The following is a 22,644-nucleotide window of genomic DNA, read 5'->3' as shown; positions in this document are numbered from 1 at the left end:
CACTCTTCTGAGTAATTCATTCATTCATTTAATGTGTACCAGTACTATACAGAATAGAGATAATATGATAAATATAAAGACACCGTTTCCATTCTCATGAAGTTTATAGGGCTTGTGGGAACACAGTCATAAATCAAATAATCAGGATAATGAATATGTAATTACAAACTGAGGTAAATGCTCTGAAGGAAAGGAACAGGTTCTAGAAGAACATGAAACAAGGAGGTCCAGACTGGCGATGAAAGGGGGATTTCTCTGGTAAAGTGACCCTTGAGCTCAAGTTAACTGGGAGAAGGAAGGAGGAGCATTCCTAAAGAAACAGCCAGTGAATAAGAACCATGTAGCAGAGGAAGCCCAAAGCCATTCCTCTACTTCCTCCTCTCCAAAGTCCCAGGGCTGGTGGATTACCGCCACAAGTTGCCAATGTTGTGATACTCTACATAGAAAACCTGNGCACGTATAGGAGGATTAGGAGGAACTTAACGGAGGACGGCGGGGGATAAGAAGGGGAGAAATAGTTGGGGAGAGGGAGGGAGGCAAACCATGAGAGACTCTTGAATGCTGAGAACAAACTGAGGACTGATGGGTGTGGGAGGAGGGGGGAGATGGGCATGGAGGAAGGCACTTGTGGGGATGAGCACTGGGTGTTATATGGAAACCAACTTGACAATAAACTATTTGTAAAAAAAAAAAATTTACCAATGTTTTTGCTGCTTCTATTTAGAGTTTAAGGCTGAATCTATGACAAGGAAATTTCTGGTTGGGGTGAGACAAGTTAGGTTGCTCTTTGCCTGGGACTCACTGCCTGAACTCTCCTGCCAAAACACACCAGGAAAGACATGGGCCCTTTTGTAGTAAGAACAACTCTTATTTCAACAACAGTAATCGAACAGTATGTGATGTCTGAAGCAAAATTATTGAAACCAATAGCTCAAAAATTTTAGATAAGTATAAATAGCTCAAAAATTTTAGATAAGTATAATATGCACAAAAAGGACATTAGCAATCTGAAAAGCCCTTGAATTCTGTGTGTTCTTTATAGTTTTCCCCACCTTTATATGGCCACTTACCTGCCGCCACTATTTATATCACCCTTGTACCTTAAAAACTTAGGGACTAATCTCCTTATGCCTTTTATCTTGTTGATTCCCAGTTCACTCCACAACTCCCACAGCTTTTATCTCCTTGTACTCCCTCCTCTGACCCATCTCCTACCCTTTTCTAAAGTCCTGAAACACTTCCACTGGGCCCTGCAGATGCCATGATCGGTCATCAGCAAATCACTCACATCCTTAACCCTTTTGCCATACCTTTCCTTCATCTACAGGCTCAAAGTAAAACCTGGGTAAGCTGTGAGGACTCTGTTTCCCTAAGAAGTCTTCTCACTCAGTGGCTCTTCTTTCTCATAACCCTCTTACTTCTGAACCTGAAGATCCTGTAGGTGCCTTCCTAACATTTCATTGTTACTTCTAGTTACCAGTCCTGTCACTTTCTCCAAATAATTTCAGCTTTGAGTCTCAGGTCAACCCTTTATCCCTCTTTTGCTGTAGTCATCTAATACACTTGTCATGCCCTGAAGATCTAGCTCCTGGCTTCTGCCCTTCTATCCAACACTATGCCTGCAATATGCCTATAGATGGTGTTTATGACAGTTGGCCTTCCAGAACCAAGAACTCTTCTCTTTGGATAAGCAGGGTGTTGTCCTTCTACCTCTCTACTCAATGTTGAAGAGGCTTTCCCTAGACCTTGTCATCACGGATAAGTGCAACCATTCCATAATCTCACTTACAAGCATCATATTCCAAACCAAGCCATGACCTTCACTCAATTAACATTGGCAAAGGCATGTGTGGAACATATTTCTCCAGGAAGTTTATTTGCTGTTCAGAAGAATTGGTGAAAGTTGCTGTAAAGAAGAATTGGTCTCTAAGTAAAGCTGATGTGAGTTTATCAAAAGGAGGAGAAAGAAGAAGACAAGGAAGAGGAAAGAGCAAAGTCCAAAGGCACTGAAACAGCAATAAAAAAAAATCTCCATATCCAAAAGGCCTCAGTCCCAGATAGTTTTGTAGGTATTTTCCACCAAAACTTGTAAAGAAGACTTAGTCCTATTTTTTAAAAGTTATTTCAGAAGAAAAGTAAGAGTGAAAGCCTATCTAGCTCATTTTATCAGATTAGAATAATCTTATACAATGGGATGAAAACAATAAATTTAACGGAAGAGGAAGGTTAATTTAATTTATAAACACAGATGACTTAGGAATAAACTTCACCAAAGAGGTGTACTCTGTACTCTGAAAACTATAAAACACTGATGGAAGAAATTGAAGATGACACTAACAAGTGAAAAGATATTCCATGCTCATGGATTGGAAGAATTGATATTGGCAAAATGTCCACATTACTTAAAGCAATCTACAGATTCAATGAAATCCCTATCAAACTACCAACAGAATTTTTCACAGAATCAGAACAAGTAATACTAAAATTTATATGGAACCACAGAAGACTCCAAATACCCAATGTAGTCTTGACAAAGAAGAATAAATCTGGATTTATCACAATTCCAGATTTCAAGATCTACTACAAAGCTGTAGTAGTCAAAGCGGTATGTGGTACTGGCACAAACACAGACACCTAGATCAAGAGAACAGACACCCCAGAAATAAACTCACATTGATATGGTTAATTTATCTATGACAAAGGAGGCAAGAATACACATGGGGAAAAGGAAATTTTCAGTAGATGCTGCTGGGAAAACTGGGCAGCTTCATGTAAAAGAATGAAACTGGATTACTTCCTAACACAATATAAAAAAAAAACAAACCTCAAAATGAAAGACATAAATATGTGACCTGAAACTATAAAAATCCTAGGATAGAACACAGGCAGTAATTTCTCTGATGTTGGATGTAGCAGCATTTTAAAAATTATGCCTCTTAAGGAAACAAAAGCAAACTCAAACTATTTGGACTACATCAAAATAAAAAAGCCTTTGCACAGCAAAGGAAACCATCAACAAAATAAAAGAAAGCCTACTGAATGGAAGAAGTTATTCACAAATGATATACCTGATAAGGGATTAATATTCAAAATCTATAAAGCACTTCTGTAAGCCAAAACAAAAAAAAAATCTGATTGAAAAATGGACAAAGGACCTGAATCAACATTTTTCCAAAGAAGATATACAGATGGCTAACAGACACATGAAAAGATATTCAACATGACTCATCATTAGGACATCAAAATCAAAACCACAATGAGGTATCACTTTCATACCTCTCAGAATGGCTAAAATCAAAAACACAAGAAACAACAGGTGTTGATGAGGATGTGGAGGAAAAGGAACCCTCTTGCACTGTTGATGGGAAGGCAACTGGTGCTGCCACTGTGGAAAATAGTATGGAAGTTCCTCTAAAAAAAAAAAGTAGAAATCCCATATGATCCACTAATTCTACTATTGGGTATTCACCCAGGAAAAACGAAAACATTAACTCAAAAAGATATATGTACTCCTGTGTTCACTGCAGCATTATTTACAATAGCAAATACATAGAAGTAATTTAAGTGTCCATCAATGGAGAGGAAAAATGTGTATACATGCACACACACACTGGAATATTACACAACATAAAAAAGTATGAGATCATGTCATTTTATACAACGTGGATGGACCTAGAGAGGGTATTATGCTAAGTGAAACATCACAGACAAAAACCATATGATTCCATTAATAAACTGAATCTTTAAAAAATGAAAAAACAAAAAGCAGAATCAGAAATATAAAGAGAACTGATGGTTGCCAGAGGGGTGGGGGTTGGGCAAGATGGGAGAAGGGGAGAGGGAGAGACAAGACTCCAATTACAGAATAAGTCATATGAATAGAAAGCAGAGCATAAGGAATAAACTCAATGATACTCTAATAGCAAGGTAATGGGACAAATAGTAGCTATGTAGTGAACATAGCATAATGTATCAACTTGTCAAATCACTAAATTGTATACCTAAAACTAATGTAACATTGTGTATCAATTGTACTCATTTAAAAAAAAATTCATGAAACATTCCTTAAAACATCAACTGAATCTTTCAGGTATTTATAAATACAGTTCAAATAGGAATTAAAGATCATCAGAAATACTACCAATGTAACTCACCATATTAACAGCCAAGTGACAAAAACGATACAATTATGTCAATCAATGCCTAGAAAATATTGATAAAATTCAAAAAGTATGATTAAAACTCATAAAACTAAGAATGGAGAAGGACTTCCTTAACTTGATAAGATTACATACAAGAAACCTAACAGAAACATACTTAATAGAGAAAACATTTATTCCCTGTTAGATGTGGATTATGACAGGTTGCCCGCCATCACACTACCCTTCAACAGAGTAGATACTGGCTGATAGTATAGGAAAAGAAAGAGTAGGTGTAAGCATTGAAAGGGAGGACATTAAACTTTCATTATTTACAAACAATACAGCTACTTTCCTTGAAAACACAATTTTCAACATCTAATAGTGGTAAGAGAATTCAGCAAGGATTCTTTTTAAAAAATCACAAAAATCAATAGAATTTACACCAAGAGAGATTACATAACAGAATTGTATATCCATATTCTCTATCATATAACTAGACACTACCATCCTCCAGCCCCCATTACAGCAGAGTATACTTCCTTCCAAAGTGACGCTGGCACTGCCTATGTGACTTGCTTCAGACAATGGCCTGTTAGTAGATTTAATGAGAACAAAAGCTTTCAATCTGTTTGCAAGATTCAGTTTGGTTCTCTTGCATTCCTGCTAGTCATCAAGAGAAGAATATTCTTTGGGTAACCACTGTTCCAAGGAGAATGGACAGACATACAGAGTGGGACCTTAATCCAAGCTGTAGCCCATAGCCAAGACCAGCTGCTCTTAGTCCAGTCCTGCAGAGCTATAATCTGTAGACACTCGAGAGACCAGATGATGGGAAATAGACACATTTAGTTTTGTAAACCATTGTGTTTTGGACTGGCTTGCTTTCCCACATTGCTGGAGTAATAGCTAATATGACCAGCAAGAATTACTTTGAAATATAATACAAAATAAAAGTAAAATCTTTATTGTGGTCACTGATGTTGATACGTAGGTTGTTACTTAGTGTTATTGTGATAATGGCCAAATAAAATAGCCAGCAACAAAAAATTGAAAATATAATAAAAAATGAGATTCCAAACTTCCTAACAACCAAAAACTATATTCCTAGATAAAAAAATAGGAAGATAAAATATCTAGGCATTAACCTAACAACACAGAAACCGCCATCATGTAATTTCTATCATGTAACATAAAAGATAATAAGTGGAGAAGCATTCATTAATTTAAACGAATAACAGGCCTATATTTTATAAGAACACATATAACTAAAGTAATTTATATGAATGATATCAGAATGGTAGCCTCTGGGTGGAGGGGAGCAGATGGATGTTAGGAAAGGAGATTGAAGGCAATCAGTCAACCAAATCAGGAACTTTTATCATCAAAGTCATAAACCAAGGAGTGTGTTAGCTCAAGCCTCTACACCCAAGGCCCAGAAACAAACAATGGGGAAAAAAATCATCCCTTCTAGAGAATACAGAATCCTAAGAAGAAACCATCACGTGTAACATACACATATAGAAAGCTTCCTTTTTGATCAATTAAATGTCTTCCAAAGCAGAGAGCATTAGAAAGGGGAGAGGGGGAATTAGTATCTTATTCCTTTTTTTCCTTAAAACCTCTTTATTTCTACATATGACTATTTGTGGCTGGCTTTCCAGACACCTGGCTCCCCTCAAGTAAGAAGCACCAATAATTTCTACATCTGTACAAGCTGATGATAATCCTCATAATCAGCCAAATTCACGCGAATGATCTTTGAGGACTGCAGGGCCTACTTTACAGTGGAGTTGGATTGCACAATCCGTAATACCCCACACAGCTGTTTAGGGGGAAGAAATATGTGCTGTTTTGAAACTGAAAAGGGATGTGAAGACAGGCCAGTTAGGAGAAGCACTGGGCAGATTCCTTCTCCTTCCTGACTTTCCCAGGGCTTGCCCACTCCTGACTCTGGACCTGGGAGATAGACTGGCTTCCTGCAGTGCATGGCTGGCAGTGGGGGGTGTGGATCCTGGAATCCAGGTCACACCACTCCTGCCTTTCCTTGGGGACCAACTTGCATCTACCTAGACACAACAGATACTTTCTATTATACATTAACACATGACAGTTCTATATTAACGTGTACATTCTGTGCTCAGCCCTGTGCCAAGTACTCAGCTTATTCTTCTGTGTTTTTTTTTAACAGATAAAGAAACTGAGGCTCAGAGAAGTTAAAGTAATTTATCCAAGGCCATGCAATTAATTTTAACAACCGGGGTATGTCTGATGCCCAAGACCCTTTTGGCTAGAGAATCCTGCCTCAGATCACATAATTGGTAAAAGGCAGAGACCAGATTTAAAGTGAGGGCTTGACTCCCACATTTCTTTCTTTCTTTCTTTTTTTTAACTGCTCAATGAATAGTTGAGTTTATGAACAAATGAGTGAAGCTGATCCATCCATCAGTGCTGTTTAGTTTTAAAGTGAAAACATACTTGATTCATTTGGGGAGTAAATGTTGAGAAATATGCTAATATCATACTTTTTGAATAGATTTGAGTAATAACTGTTGCCAGGGGTTAAAGGCAGCATTGAGCCTTAAAACAATTGATTCAGAACTAGTTTTGAAATCAGTAGGGTAGGACCCAAGGCAAGGACTGAGTAGAAATACCAGAAGGAGATTACAACATAATTCTACCACATAACCATTCTGCACTAAGAAACATAGTAGCTGGGGATTAGAAAGCATGGCAAAAGATGAATAGGGATACTCTAAAATTAAATATACTTTTGTGCCTCAGCTTCCTCAGATGGCAAAGAAATGAAAAAGCAAAATTGTATCAACTCCACAACAATGTATATTTTTCTAAAATTAAATGAGTACACCAAAACTCTGTCTCCAAGAAGCTAGTTTTCAAAATCCAATAAAAATCTGAAGTGTGTCTCTAACATTTAAATTCAAAAGCACTTCTTAAGCAGAAAGGGGAGTGGGTATATCCAGTCACTGAGGGAGAGTGGGTCTTAATGACAGCCCGTTCAAGGTTCTGTTCCACATTACCTTCTAGTGACCTGGAAATGTCAATGGATGCCATTTTCTCATTCAAATCAACTGCCAAACTGGATAAAACCAGTTCCTTTCAGAAATGCAGATGCTGCCTCTAACTTAAACTGAGCTCAGCGAGTACATCTTAGCCTCCTGTTCCCCCTTTGCAGTCAAGGAAAGAGCACTTGATATCTTAATTGCTGCTATCTGGCAGAAAAAGCATGTACCTGTTGACAGATTGGCTCAAAAGAATTTTAAAGGGAAACTCCAGAAGTAAGACATGATTCTTCTCTGGCCAGCACCACCTGAGACAGGCTACCGAAAGGAAAACCCAGTGCCCCGGTTGATAGGATGCTTTTTCCCATGAGTACAGGTGCACGGCACCATGCTTTCTGACTAATGTGCGGTCAGCACCTCCTCAGACAATATTAGAACAGGAAATCCCACAGAGACCTGTCAGAAATCATCTCACCAGGACAATAGTTCTGATTTGTGAATAATGCCTGGATAATGTATTTATAAAAGATGTTGGAGATTTTGAACCTTGGCAAATGATATATGTTTAGAAATCCATTCATAAGTGGACACATATTGTAAACAGGCAGGTCAGCTTACTGGGGATATCCTGTAAAATGTCTTTAATAAATATATAATTAAGGAATAGGGCTTGATGGCTTTTCTAGATGGAATTTTTGTTATAGCTACCTTTAAATCCAAGAGCTCAGGCTTGTTTGTTGAAGCTTCCTCTGACCTCAGGAGAATGACTATTCCCCAACTGCTACCACAAACATTTATCTCATTCTGTGTTTTCTTGGTTTTCTAAAGTCTAATTGGGCCACCTCTACCTACATGTGTTCAGCTTTCCAATGATTTATTTCATATGTTCCTTCTGCTTATTTCAACTGGGTATTTGTTCCTATCATTCCCATATGTCAACAGGTTACTTGAAATTCAGCTCTCTCATATAGGCCCCCAAGATGACCATGATTGTCATACCAGGGAAAACAGTTATAGAAAAAAAAGTTCAGTATTTGAGTGAGCTAGTTAATTCCAAAGTGTTCGTTTCCCGTGGATCCTTAACTCCTATACAAATGAAACGAGAAACCTTTCTCCTCATAGAGGCCCTCATGGTGTCAACTCCTTCGGCTTCCCAGACAAATCTTCTGTTTTCTTTTCTGTTCAACCCTAACTCTCTTCTGAAGAGTGATGATGCTGCATGCTTCATAAACACCCTCAGCCCAAAGTGGAAGCATATGCTACTAAGAAGCCTTTATCACCAAATTATATTCATGAGCTTCTCCACAATATTGTCTCATGTGGCCAGCTCCAGGAGCCAGCTGTGCTCATCCATTTCCTTTTTCTTCTTAAGACTACTCTGCAATTGTTTGAACAAATGGGATGCTTTGAAATGCTCCTTTCTTTAAGAAAATGATATAGTTATTTTATTTTTAAAAGAGACACACCATTTAAATATGAGAATACATTGGAGCACCTGGGTCGCCCAGTTGGTTAAGCATCCGACTTCGGCTCAGGTCAAGATCTCGCTGTTCATGAGTTCAAGTCCCACGTTGAACTCTGTGCTGACAGCTCAAAGCCTGGCTCCTGCTTTGGATTCTGTATCTCCCTCTCTCTGCTCCTGCCCTACTCAAGCTCTGTCTCTTTCTCTCAAAAATAAACAAACATTAAACACTTTTTAAAAATTCTCTGGTAATTAATTTTACCAGAGAAATGATGCCTAAATCTTCAAAAGACTTAATTCCCATGAAATATGTAATACTAGCATTCTTGTTGGTGCTCAATTAATGAAGCATTTGATTGATACGGGAATACCAAAGCTGTGTCAACAAAGAATGAGAACATCTGGGTGAAAAAGTCAATATCATTGTGTTTCAATAGTTGACCCCAAGAAGTCACATTTCAGATAGAAATGTTTCTCTTTTAATAGGTCATTTTGATATTTTAGCATCTCCATCATTGAGCTTATACAGCATATGGTAGAAAGCGCTTGCTGAGCCCTTTGGTTCTCGTAATAGCTCTCCTGACGAGGTGACATAATACTATTGCCATTTGATAGATACAATTGATGCCTAGAGAGCCAGCTAGGCATCTACAGAGCTAGGTTTGACTGCCTCATGGCCAAGACCGAAGAGTAGTATGGCTTTAGTCTGATTTGTCACAGTGGCTTTTGAACTTGACTGCAGTATCACTAACAATAGGTGTTGGCCAGTCTTGTTTGGGTGTCCTCTTTTTAAGCAGGGATTTTGGCAGAACACTTCAGAGCAAAGTTGCCTTCTCTTTTCTGTGGCCAGGGAAGCTTTGCAACCGTGTTTTATTCCATCATGTTACCTTGTTAGCTCTTAGGCAACACCAGACAAACACTGCATTTGGGTTTTCCGTGTTGCTTGTGAGTAGTTACTGAATCTGACCTGCTTTTTAATGCAAACATTATGCAGACTGCAAGCAGACAATGGGAAGTCTGTTTGCAACCTGAGTAGGGCTGGACGCAGTCTTTCCCAGTGGGTATCTATCGTTTCAGGTGCTGCTGAAGAATGCATTGTAGAATTTTCATTTTTCAACTGTTTGTTAAAACCACATACCAAGTCAAATTTAATTAGTTGTATTCATCCGGCAGATGGTACAATATTCTATAATAAAGTATAAATTCCTTTACTTAATTGAGTAATGCATTTCATATGATCTCTTTTACAAATATCAAAACTGATTCTCCTTAAACAGGCCTGCACGTTATTTGGATATAGGCCCAAACAGGTTAAAATTGATTTAATACTTTCTCTCCAAAGAACATTATGTAAATGAAAGCAAGTCTGCCCTGAGTGACTTATTTTAATGTCTGCTTCTTCATGAATTACATCTGCATCTGGGAAAAAGAGGTGGGAGTGAAATTGTGTGGGAATAAGTTTCTGAAACTTTGAATGCAACATGTTATACAGACAGTCATCTTTAAATAAATAGAGTTTGTTTCACACTGGAAGAACCTAATGTCCATTATTAGTTTGTCGAAACTAAGTCTTTGATAATATCAGATATATTCTTCATAGATCTTCTGATTTTCCTTCTAGGACAGCCAGTTAATCTGGACATTAGAACTGGGATGGGGGGGGGTCCTATCTCTATATATGAATTATATATTATTATAGGCATCTGTAGCATCTAAGCCATTTATGGACAGCATGGGATAAATGGAACATTGAATTCTTGGTAGATCTTGGATTGCTTCTTTACCACCCAAGGGTCAAAAAGGATTTCATTTCTCCCCTAAACATTGTATCATCACTTTCAGCCTGTGCCCAATTTTTCCTCAGGTAGAATCCATAAAAGGGTACAAACTAATTCATTGAATGCTGGAAGTGCAGGAAATTTTATGCATCTTCTATTCCAGAGGTGATATATATTCTGCACATACACTAGAACTGCTTTGCTCCAGTGCCTACGGTAGACATTAGTAATCATGATACTTGTGTCTTCTCAGTTTTTTTTGACAAAGCCCTCCAGCCACAAAATGAACATTGTCTGCCACCCTCTTTGTTTCTAACTCTTTTATTATGCTCAGAAGGAATTTAAGCCACAAAGATGTTTTATAGAATCTTTTTAACTTAGTCACAGAGGTAACTAATATCCAGGATAAGATCTCAATGCCTAACCAGATACTTTCCCCACCACATTATGTTACCTCCTGAATGAAAAAAGCCTATGGCACAGACTGATGGAGAGGAACCAACTTTACTCTACCCTATTACCTTAAGTAGCTAGGGCCTGCAAATTAAACTGGCATAAAACAGATGAACAGGAAAAAAAAAGTTGCAGCGTTTACTGATGTTAATATCTTTTTATGTGCATAGGAGAAGTGACTGCAAATATGTGAAAACTCAAATGATGGGTTAGCCTAAGAGATTATATACCATTTTAACAAAGGGCAGTACATTGTGGAGAAGTGACTAGAAAGAGGAAAGGAGATTTGGGCTTCTAGTGGTGATAAGTTGTGCGAAGGTGAGTAGGAGACGTACAAGGAATAAATATAATAGAAGACAAGGATTATTTTAGTAAGGTTTTTTATACAGATTCATCTCAGTGTGACTCCCTGTCTCTGGTTGTAAGAGACCAACTATATCTTGACTTAGATTTCACTGACTTCATTTCGTGCTAAGATGTAACATTTAAATGTCTTATACAAAAGTCAACTTAGATATCTTTCTTCCTGTAGGCATTAGTTCCTAACAAGAAAGGCCTTTAGCAACTGACATCCAAAAGCTGTATTGGTCTCTGTCACCAATTCACTCATATCTCTTCCCTCTAATCTTTGGAGAGTCAGTATCTAGTTCAGTGTGTCTTACATCATAGTAGGCAATTATTTCTGAAAGAATACATGAATTAATGTTATCTGGGATGGAAGGTAGGGAAAAATAAGGTCAATTTCCCCAGCCACTATGGTTTGGGGATAATGAATATTTGGAAATTATTTGGACAAAGAAATGAAAATTACTTAATTGACAGTGATTAAATTAAAGCTATTTAATTGACCCTTTTCCCTTTGAAACATAAATAGATGATATAACAAGTTCCCATCTAGATGCATTTAAGCAGAAAGATTCATTTTCTTTTTTTATGAAAAGCCAAAGCACTGGATGATTCATATTTCTAGGAAAATATTCCTATAGGCATTTTCATCTCTGAATAAACATTCATCTTCAAAAGTATGGTTTTAATAAAAGGGAAGGCATGTGCATTTATTTTATGACATTTCGTGGTGAATGAGCTCCAGAGATTTTTTTTTTAAAGGGTCTGCAGGGAAAAACGGGTGGGAGCGCCTGAGTGGCACAGTCGGTTAAGTATTCGACTTTTGGTTTTGGTTCAGGTCATGATCTCGTGACTTTGTGGGTTCAAGTCCCACACTGGATTCTGCACTGGCTGTGCACATTGGGATTCTCTCTCTCTGCCCCTCCCCCACTCACTCTGTCTCTCTCAAAATAAACTTTACATACATACAGACAGACAGACATACATTAAAAGGTCTGTAGGGCTCACCCTAGGTAAGCATGTGTCATAGGAAAAACTTGTCTTTGCTTTCTATACATGGGACCAATCAATCCTAGTAGCAGGCAAAGATGGCATAAATGTACTGTAACAGGAATTGTGCTGTAACAGTGAACTTCTTGGCATTATGAATAGGTAATAAAAATCCTATTAAACCTGCATTGTTTTGACAATTTATTGATCTCCCTGTTACAGTGTAGACAACCCTGTTCTGGGAGGGAGATATTTATTATACTCTTTCTCAGAAAACATTTTGATTGAGAGAAAGTTCAAAAACATGCCACTGAGTGGGAGAGGTTATTCCCTATATATACTCAATAAATGGCTCATATATAGAATGAACATACTAAACATCTTTAAGGAAAGATAGATAACCCAAGAGAGAAATAGACAAATGGCTTGAATAAACATTTACAGTACAGGGTATGCTGGTCATGCCTATCACTGCTTAATAGGAAACCCTAAAAAAGACTAAACTTGTTTCCAAGTAAATCACTGAGTCCCAAAATAAAATTCCAAAATCATCATAGAAAAACAAAAATATCCACCACCTGACAAGTGAAAATTCACACTCTCTTGTATCCAATGAAAAATTACCAAGTGTGCAAAAAAACAGAAAAATATCTAGAATGCAGAGAAAATTCAATCAATAGGAACAGAGCCAGAAATTACTCAAGTAATAGTAAAAAACAATACTAAAACAACTTTTATAACTGTATTCCACATGTGTAAGAAGGTAGAAGAAAACATGAATATGTTAATGACAGATTGGAAGATAAAAATGAGCAAAATGGAAATTCCAGAATTCTGGAGAGAAAGAAATAAAATTTCATGAGGGAAAAATGAACCAGATGGGATTAATAGGAGGTTAGATGTTCCAGACAAAAATAGTAGGCATGAAGATATAACAATAAACTTTGTAGTAATATTAAACACAGGAATAATATGCTTTAAAAAGTGAGCTATGGGGCAACTTCAAACAGCTTACCATATTTGTAATTGAAGGCCTTGAAGGAGAGGAGAAAGATGGAAGCCAGAAAAAAATTTTTAAAAATGGCCAATTATTTTTTCAAGTTAGAAAAAAATAATAAACTTATCCTTCATAGAAGTACACCAAAGCCACCACAAGAAATATGAAGAAGTTGATACCAAGACATCACAATCAAGTAACTTAAAACCAGAAAAGTCTTAAAAGGAGGTAGAAGAAAAAATAGAAACATTATGTACATGGGAACACAAATATCAGTGATTGCCCTGGAAGAGGGAAGAAAAGAGGGACAGAGAGAACAATGACAAAGGGGCATAAGGAAACTTTTAGGGGTGATGAATATATTCATACCTTGATTGTGGCAATGGTTTCACAGGTGTATACATTTGCCAAAACTTATCAAACTGTACATATTAAACATGCAACTTATTGTATATTAATTATATCTCCATAAAGCTATTAATAGCTTCATAATGAGAAGCTACTACACAGCCACTAACATAGATGAAATTAAAAAACAGTACCAGGTATTATTAGCAAAAGTGAAATGTTCACACACTGTTATAACAGCATAATCAATAAACCACTTTGGAAAATTCTTTGACAGTGTATCTGAAGTTGAACTTGTAAGCATACACTATCCACAAACAATTATACTACTAAGTGTATAGCCAGGAGAAATAAGTGTATATGTTTATCAGAAGACATGTAGATGAGTAGGACTATTCATAATAGCCTTTTCTGAAAAATTTCAAAGTCCAAAAAAATAGAATGGGTAAAGTATGGCATATTCATAATATAGAAAACTGTACAGAAAGTGAAGACTGTTAAACATAACCATCTGGATGACTCTTAGAGACATAATGCTTAGTAGTAACAAGCGAGTGTGTATCATATGGTCCCAACTATATAAAGTTCAAATAGGCACCACTAATTCAGGGGGTAGCAGTCATAATGATGGTTCCCCTTATGAAAGGAAGTGACTAGGAGGGAGAACTGGGGGCAGTTGGGATATGGATTATTTATATTTCTTGATCTGGAGGCTGGTAACACATTTGTTTAATTAAAGTTTAAAAGTAACATACGTTTTATAAAAGATCCACAAAACCAAAAGATATATATTGAACACTTAAAGATTTTTGTTTATGGTGGGGAGAGGAAAGAGATGGAGATAAAGAAAAGGTAGAAGGATATGAATAAAGATGATGTGTCATATGTGCATAAACAATGGGATATTACTCGGCCATCAAAAAAGAATGAAGTCTTGCCATTTGCAATGATGTGGGTGGAGCTAGAGTATATTACGCTAAGTGAAAGGGGTCATCAGAGAAAGTAAAACACCATATAATTTCACTCATATGTGGAATTTAAGAAACACAACAGATGAACATAGGGAGGAAAAAAGAGGCAAACCAGGAAATAGACTCTTAACTATAGAAAATAAGAGTTATTGGAAGGGAGCTGGATGGGGGGATTAAGGAGGGCACTTACTGTGATGAGTGGTAGGTGTCGTACATAAGTGATGAAATCACTAGATTCTACTCCTGAAACTAATACTACTGTATGTTAAAACTGGAATTTAAATGAAAACTTGGAGAAAATAATAAACAAACAAAAAACAAAGTGATATATAGAAACATGAAAAAAAAGGAGGAAGGAAAGGATTTAACTGTGATGTATCTCCTTATGAAGAGGAGTTATTTATATTTATAAAATGTACTGTTAAGTTTGAAATAGTATGTACCATACAAGGCATTCTTACTTTTTCAGGCCCAGAACTATCCTTATTTAAATGTGTACATTTGCTACACTCCTCCCATCCAACCTTTTTACTACCAACTTCCCCATTAACAATAACAACAAAAGGTTGACATTCATTATTTGGTGGTAAAATTAGATAATAGTTTCGAACACATTTTAAAGAAATCCTGAAATTCTTCAATGAACAATGCAATATCCTGAGAATTCCTATATACTTAATTATATCATTTGTCCTCAAAACCCATACTTTCATACACACTTTGTAGAAAATTCTGGAGCTACTACATGTCTCAATAATAGGCAGCCTGATAATTAGGTAAGAAGTACTAAAGAAAATTCCAAATTCCTGAAGAAAGTTTAACTGTGAGCCACTTAAAAATCAATAAAATGAACAATGAGGGGCACCTGGTTGGCTCAGTCAGTGGAGGATGTGACTCTTGATCTTGGGGTTGTGAGTTCGAGCCTCATGTTGGATGTGGAGATTACTTTAACACAAAAAACAAAATGCACAAGGAGAAACAGAGCTTACAAATCCTGAATCTAAATGAAGATTTCCTACTGAGAATGGAAATATTTATAACCCCCTACATTTCTAGCATACTTTTAAATGTTCAGACACAGAGGGCCTTGTTGTAATTTTTACTGTATTCTCTCTGAAATTTCCCTACCACTCACCTTCAACAGATAGATAAAATGTCTATCTATGTACAAATAGAGATATGATGGAATATTATTCAGCCCATGAGAAAGATCATGTGTAACAATGTGGATGGGTATTATGCTAAATGAAATAAATCAGAGAAAGACAAATACTGTATGGTATTACTTATATGTGGAATCTAAGACCATGAACTCAAAGAAATAGGGTCAGTAGAAGGTTGTTACAGAAGGGTAGAGGGAAATGGGAAGATGTTCATAAAAGGACACAAATGTCTGGTTATAAGGTGAATAAGTTCTGGGCATCTCATGTACAGCATGAGAACCATAATTCACAATATTGTATTATGTATTTAAGAGAGTACATCTTAAATGTTACCACCACAAAAAGAAATAGTAATTATGAAACATGATGGAGTTGTTAGCTAACACTGTGGTGATAATCATTGTATAATATATAAATATATAAATTCAACACACTGTACACCTTCAACCTATACAATACTACATGTTAGTTATATCTCAGTAAAGCTGGGGAAAATAAAAATATCTAAATACAAATAGATAAGTAATATGTGATATATTCATATGCTGTCAGATCATACAGCCATTCAAAAAGAAAAAATAAGTGTAAAAACTAAAATAAAGTAGAGTATTCTGGGTTATCAGCTACAACACTGAGCAGGAAGCTAGTGTCAAAGAATAATGGAAATTTTTGCTACACAGAAATTCAACTATGAATTTATTATGAGCATCAAAATTATAGTAAAAAGTTTAAACTACTACATATCAAAGTTTGAAACAAGTGACAGTAGGCTCATATACTCCAACAGAATCAGATTACACATTACAATATCTTTAATCCTCTAAGAAAGGGCAAGAAGTAATATTAGAGAAAGGTGTTTGTTCAAAACTCCATGGGAAATTTAACTCTAGTAATAGGTATCTATAATGAAATGGCACTTTATTAAATTACTACATGTTCACTGCCAGGTATGTAATGCATATTCAATATTATAAAATCAGCTTAAATTTGGGGACTATAACATTCCAGTGCCAAAAATAATAGATGTCCCTGCCTTTGACTCTAATCTCCTTATATAAATGTCTGCATCTAGTCTGGCTTTAGATATCAAATGCAAAATATTTCAAACTTGTTAAAATTAACATTTGCCTAATAGTGAATGTGGTAACTTTGTCACTATTCTTTCTCATCGCTGATAATTAAAAACTTAGCTTCTTGCAAGATGATACTTTTAAAATGACTTCCTTACACCCACACAGCACTTATTATTAATTCATCACAGGACATTTTATGACTTTATGTGAGCTCCATATCCTAACAGAGATATATAAACAGCATAAAAACCTCTATCTTATGCAGTGTTTAGCAAACCATAATTGTTCTCTCTTTGGGATTTGCTTCCTATCTTCTGTATCTCCTAATCCTTGATGTGCACATTGAAAATGTCGCCAAGTCCTCTGAAGTTAATCACATCTTCATATTTGAACCAGACAAACTTTGTTTCTTTGCCCAAATCACAAATATTCATGGAATTCCAAACTCCAGAAAGCTCCTTAAATTTGTATTAATTGTCTAGAAAAGCACATATACTCAACCTGGTAGAAACATTGTCTTTCATGAGAAATGTTTTCTGGCAGGTTAGGAAGAATCCTTTAAAACAAACACGTATTCCTATATACTGCAGAATTATTAGACTTTGGTTAGATTGTTCTTTTGCTGGAGTGGGATAGCGTATCAAAGAATGAAGTCTTCTCCAGGCAGGGAAGTAAAGAGAAAACACACTAGTGACAAAAGATCAATCCATATTGACACTTTCCCATGAAGTTAGTATATGAAAGGAAGATGGAAAAACAAACTTAGGATCTAACCACCATCAATCTTTTTCATCTTTGCACACTCAGATCTGACCAAGACAGCAAAGCAAAGAGATGTGTTCATCTTCTCTTACTTCTGATGTTATGAGGGCAGTTTGCTTTCAAGCTATTTTGTATATGGGCTGCCGAAGTGAGCACTCAAGCTATTTTGTAAAGTTGGGTGCTAATTTATTCCATATCTAAGGAACCTCATTTACATCATGATTATTTGTTATGCTCTAAAGATAGATAATTGTTCTCACCTTTTCCTTCCCTTAACTCAGCTTTTTAACACCTTTTCTAGAGTCTGCATAGATGATTTTGTCATTTTAAGAATAGTCTTTCAGGAATCTGTCTATCTAACTTGCAAGTTAAAGTACATGAAACGTGTTACTATCAGAATTTATAGAATTGTTTTGTCTGTAGTTGACTACCATAAATTTTGTCAACATTTATTGACACTGAATGTAGACCACCCTAGACAAATGATAGGTGCCCTCTTCTGGTCCAGAAGATTGCAAATGATAGACACACATACATGCACACATATACCCTGTTGAAAAAGTTAATCATAACAGTCACAAAATAACTTTTCAGAATCAATTTAAATTCTCTGAAATTTTGAATTACCTATTAGACACTCTTCCCTTACAAATTAGTAATTAATGAAAAGAACAGTGTGTCTTACTTTTTATTTTTAACATTCTTTGAAAAATATGGCCAAGTTCATTAACTCAAATGAAAGGAAAATTTCCATTCCATCATTTATTTTCAGAGGAACTCAATATCTATATTTAAATTCAAAAGATAATAATATAGAACAGAGTTTCATCCTTTATATTCTTATTTCTTAATATAATTTTATTGCCTTATTACCCACTTAAGATTGTCTACACATTTCTTCTTTTCTGGTTACTTCCATGAAACCATTTTTCAAGGAATATAATTCTACATAGTGCTGGCTTTGATAGAATGCATAACACGTTCCTATCACTTATTATATTACTATATTTTGTATTACTTATAATATTCTCATTAAATATAGCATTCCTATGTAGGTAGACATCTGTAAACAGTTTTTAGAGAGTTAGTTATTTTTGGTGGGGGAAATAACTTGAGGATCAAGGTATAGAATGTAGGACAATGAATGTGGACTAATAACAGAACCACCCCACTGAAAAAAAGATTGAAAGAAGACATAGTCAAAATCTGAAGAAGAAATGAATGGAAATCAAGAGAGACAGAGTAAGGAAGACTAGAGGTAAGGATGGAGAAAAGCTACAAAAAGATACAGGATGGAAAGTTAAGCAGCAGGACAAGGAGCCAAGTAGAAGGAAGCAGAAGGGAGAGAGCCAGAGAGCCAGCGCCAGAGTCTCACACAGTGGAGTGTGCTGGCTCACCCGTGCAGGGGTGGGGGCCAGAGCTCTGGGGCTAGGGTGAAGGTCAGCTACCTTAATGAGCAGTGGGAGCAACTGCCATGCTACAAAATCATCCAGGAAAGTGAAGTCAAGGAGTCCTTCACAGTAAGGCAGGAGAAATCTTGGTAAAGGAGACCAACATACAAAAGGTGGAGTTGCCAGTCATAGTACATGGTGACATCCATGGACAATTCTATGACTTCAAGGAACTGTTCAGTGCAGGTGATAAGTCCCTGAGATCAACGACCTTTCCAGAGGAGACTTTATGGATCATGGTTTCTAGGCATTGAAACATTTCTCCTGCTGCTGGTGCTTAATGTTTAATATAATGACCACATCACCAAAATCCTGGGGAACCAATAGAGCTACCAGATCCCCCAAGTCTATGGCTTCTTTGCTGAGTGCCTGTGCAAATATGACTTAGTGACCACATGGTACTGCTGCCCTGAGATCTTTTGACTACATCAGTCTGTCGACCATCATTGATGGCAATCTTTTGCATGCACCGGTACACTCTCCCTCCATCCAGACCCTAGACCAGATTCAGATGATTGACTGAAAGCAAGAGGTGCCTCATGAGGGGGCCACCAGACCCTGAAGACAGCCCCTGGGGCTGTGTACCTATTTCACAGTAACATGCAACCAAAGATGTTGGTCTGATCTGCTGTGCCCACCAAATGGTGAGGAAAGGTTACAGGTGGCACTTCAAGAAAACTTTGCTCACTGTGCTGTTTCTACCATTCTAGGAATGTGACAGCCATCTGGGAGTTGGATGAGCATCTCTAGAAAGATTTCATCATCTTCCAGGCTATCCCCCAAGAGATATGTGGCATCCCCTCTAAGAAGCTTATGGATAACTACTTCTTGTAACCCTTTGACTGCTGTCCTGCTCCAGCCCTTCTGGTCCGCAGACCACTGTGATTCTGACCTTGTCTCCAAAATGAGGCAGGGCATTGGCGCTGGGGGACTGTCAGTAACTCTGTCTCATTTTCAAAGAGGACACTTCAAGAAGGAGGAATTTTTCTGGAAAAGCTTGGAGCCTAGCTCCATGTTCCTCTTGTTTCTGCCCCTTGAACCATTAAGTTTCCATCCCCCCCCTTTATTTTGATTTTATATAAAATTTTGAGGAAAAAAATGTATTGATTTTTAATGAGTAGATTTAAAGGAAAATATTAAATAATAGTTCAGGAGTTATTTAAATATGGAGAATCATGAAAATGTGACTCTGATGACTACAATTTAGAATACACTCTTCTATTTCATACTTCTGTCTGATCAAGGTCCCTGCTTTAAGGTTCCCTAGATGGTAAACTACTCCAGAGTTAATTCCCATAAACTCTGTTATATCTCAGTCTATCAGATAAATTTATTTAATATTTATGTTGCACTTGGGGATACGTAGTTCATTCATTAGCTTCATGATAAACCCCGGTGGGAAGTGGTGCTGGTTAGTAGAGATGAAAAAAGAGGATGTCTACAAGGCTTCTATCAACTCATAGATGCCACCCTAGAGTCCGTTCCAGTGCCCACCTCCAATGAACTTTACCTCTTCACCCAAATTTGGTGGCCATATATGACATTCTCATGTTTGTAGTTCATGGAAATGTGTGCACAATAAAAAAGAATGACTAATCTCATTACTTTTAATACAGATTTAAATGTATAGTTTTACAGATGACTCTGCCTATGTGGTACAATATTGGTCAATCAAGATGTGTGTCAGAATTAGATGAGCAACAAGTTGATCTCCAACTGCCCATTTTTAAAAGCACAAGTATTGCTCTTAAGGTAACTTCGATACCAAAATCCAATATTCATATCCACCTGCATCCTTTCTCAAGTTGTAGCATTCTCTGGGTTAGGAGGCTTTGTGATTATGATGATGCCTTTTAGCTCAAGTGCAGTTTTGGTGAGAATCAATGAAATTCTGCCCTGGAGCATACACTGTGACCTAATGGGATTCAGTTTCTGGCTTAATTTAGCTTTGAGGTAGGGAGCTGAAGTTTTTGCTGCTTTAGTGATGTTCACTAGTTTGCAGAACTTTGAGATCTATGTTAGAAAATAATTACAGAAAAAAATAGGAGATATACCATAACTTTACCTACCCCTGCCCCCAAAAAAAGAAAAAAAAAAATAAGAAAAAGGAGTTTAACAAGGCAGGTACGGTGACATGTGTAAATATGTTATAAAAATAGTCTATAACTAGAGAATCATTAAGTTTTGGTTCTGGATTCAAGAGAAAAACTATATTGGTCTGCATAAATATTGAGACAATTCAGAGAAAGGAGAGTCAGCATAAACCAAAGCAAAGAATAAGAGCTTTGGAATAAGACAACCCTAGACTCACTTCTTAACTGGAATTTTGATTTCTCCTAGGAGACTTATATTTTCTCTTTTTACAGAAAGCTGTATTTCTTCTTACCCTGATTGCTATGTGGCATTTTTCCCATTTTCTTATTCGGGCCAGGACAGCTCTATAAGGCGGTGGGTTTTCTATAGAAGACTCAATTCCAGCTTCTGCCTCCACATGCTATGAGAGTCATATTAAAATATTACATTTTATATTAGCAATACTAAAACTCTAGTGCCCAAGACCTAGAGTAGGCCTCAACTCTCTTGGAAGCAGCTAAAATCAAATGTACTTAACTTTTGCCTTAGATTTTTAAATTTGGCTGCTGCTTCTTTTTTTTTTTTTTAGTTCACCTATATTTTTAAAGTGTTTTTAATTTAAATCTTCTACTCATTTTTTTTTATGTGCTTGTGGAAGAAAGCTGAGTTTCTGGTTAACTTAATTTTCCGTACTGCCAGCATCTTCTGTAAGAAACATTTTGAGGCCTCTGTATTTCTGGTTGTTCTTCTCTGCTTTTAAAATATTACTGCTGTCTGTTTTGTGGTAAACCTAAAATAGGCAGTTTTGTGATGAATAGATGTAAAAAACTGGAATCTCTCTGGTTTTAAGTGAATGAACCCATTGCTAGGAAAAAACACTGAGGTAGTATCTGGACTCAAATATTATTAACAAATTGCTAAAAAATTTACTATATAATGAATGATATTTTGTTGAGCAATGAGCCTAAGCAACTTATTTCAGAGTATTAACAAGGAAATATATGCTTCTTAAACTAAATATTGTCTGGTATAATGATAATTTATATGATGAACATTGAAGATAAAGGATATTTTTAAAAATCTTTATAACTAAAACCAACTTTTGGAAGACAATATTTTACCATAGGAATATAAGAACATGGATTAGAAAATGCAAAATCAAAAATATATATTTCTAATGACTTTGAAATTGTTACTACATTATATAGTCTATTAAAATTAAAACAAAAAAATATTCTTTCTTGGCAAATTCAACACTATAAAAATAGGGTATTAATTTCAAAGAATTTTTTTCTAATTGTATCTCCTTGATTTTTGTCTGCATCATTTCACTTTCATCTGTGTTTAAAGCCTGCCAATAACACCTGGTTGAAAATGAAAAGACAATCTCTTCTGCTTCACAAACAATAGTGAGTTTGCTTTATTAACAAATTAACTAATCATTTTGATAGTGACAGAACTGGCTACTTCTGTTGGATCAATATGTTGTATTAACTACTTACAAAACTCAGCTCTGATTTTGTTAGTAGCAACACAACTTAGCTTTAGGGAAGTGGTTTTGTACACTGTCTACAAACCGATAACACCATTTAATGCAGAAGCATGAAATTATCCTT

The 22,644-nt window shown here is 36.3% G+C and overlaps 2 long non-coding RNA genes and 1 pseudogene across 2 annotated transcripts in view; 2 read left to right on the top strand and 1 right to left on the bottom strand.

Annotated features, from left to right (window-relative positions):
* Window positions 1–22,644, bottom strand: part of LOC144222845 (uncharacterized) — a 330,463-nt gene that overhangs the window by 4,703 nt on the left and 303,116 nt on the right. The window lies entirely within an intron of this gene.
* Window positions 1–22,644, top strand: part of LOC144222847 (uncharacterized) — a 102,064-nt gene that overhangs the window by 63,776 nt on the left and 15,644 nt on the right. The window lies entirely within an intron of this gene.
* LOC144222828 (serine/threonine-protein phosphatase 4 catalytic subunit pseudogene) lies at window positions 16,603–19,789 on the top strand (annotated as a pseudogene).

This window comes from Crocuta crocuta, unplaced genomic scaffold (genome assembly GCF_008692635.1).
Source record: "Crocuta crocuta isolate KB4526 unplaced genomic scaffold, BGI_CrCroc_1.0 scaffold30, whole genome shotgun sequence".
Taxonomy (NCBI): domain Eukaryota; kingdom Metazoa; phylum Chordata; class Mammalia; order Carnivora; family Hyaenidae; genus Crocuta; species Crocuta crocuta.
Note: the sequence above shows the minus strand (reverse complement) of the source record. Positions and strands in the feature narration are given on the sequence as shown.